The following is a 1,320-nucleotide window of genomic DNA, read 5'->3' as shown; positions in this document are numbered from 1 at the left end:
CAGCACATCCTAACCCAATCCAACCTAACCCAACACAAACCAGCACAACCTAACCCAAATCAACACAATCCAAACTAACCCAACACAAACCAGCACATCCTTACCCAAATCAACCCAATCCACGTCAACTCACTCAGCCTAGCCCAATCCAAACTAACCCGGCCCAGTGCAGCTCAAACCCAATTCACCTGAAGTGAACCTAACCCAGTTAATGGTCAGAAATCCGGTTCCTCATTTCAACTGGATTTGAAACGTTTTAATCAGCCAGCAGCCCCTACCCCCCACCCAAGGAAGACCAAACTCTGGCTTCGTGTCTTCCACATGTTTGCTTCATATTTTCGGTCTATCCATAAAGCCAGTTCGCAAACATTTCCTTCAACATTGATTCCCAAACCCCTGCTCCTGCTGTTGGGAATGTCACTGGAATGTGTAATTACCACAGCCGCTGCTTCAACCGGAGATCCAGGCTTCCCCCACCCCTTCCCCCGTCTCTCTGTCTCTGTCTCTCTGAAAGACAAAGCGAGTGCCAGACCTTCCAGCCCCGTCTCCCTCTGGCCGGAAACTGCATGGAGCACGATTCAGCTCCGTTTTTAACACAATCCCTTCAGTTTGAGCCGAGAGGGTGAGACCGCCCCGCCCCACCCGAGCCCGCCTCCTATCCCGGCACACAGAGCCGCCCCCTCCCGGGGAATACCCTCGCCCGGGATCAGGATGTGGGCAGAGGGAGGGGGGTGGGGATGTGCACTCAGAGCTTGGGGGCTTCCGGAGAATTCAGATCCCAGGATCCACAGGTCACTGCTTCCCCCCACCACCCCAAAACACTCTGGCCAAACCCCAGCTCCACTGTATCCCTCCAACCAGCTCCCCGTCCTCACTCTCTCTCTATCTCCCTCATTCTTTCTCACTCTCATTCTCTCTCCCTCTATTTCTCTCTCCCTCTGACCCTCTCTTTCATTCTTTAATTCTCTCCTCTTTCTCTTTCATTCTTTCTCCCTCTCTCATTGACGCACACACACACTCCGTCCCTTATTCTCTCTCAAACACACGCTCTCCCTCATTCCCTCTTCCTCTCTTTCTCTGTTTCCCTCTCATTCTGTGCCCCTACTCCAGTCTCCGGTTTGCTGCTGTCTTAAAGATGTGCTTAGTGAATACAGACACACTGCCTTTCTCAGACAAACACACACAGACAGACACACACATACACATACGCTGACAGAGAGATACACACACAGACAAACATAGACGGGCACACAGGCACACCGAGATATACACACACACAGACACACACATATAGGCAGACAGATAGACACACTCAGACAC

The sequence above is a fragment of the Rhincodon typus genome, chromosome 34 (assembly GCF_021869965.1).
Source record: "Rhincodon typus isolate 14 chromosome 34, sRhiTyp1.1, whole genome shotgun sequence".
Taxonomy (NCBI): Eukaryota; Metazoa; Chordata; class Chondrichthyes; order Orectolobiformes; family Rhincodontidae; genus Rhincodon; species Rhincodon typus.
Note: the sequence above shows the minus strand (reverse complement) of the source record.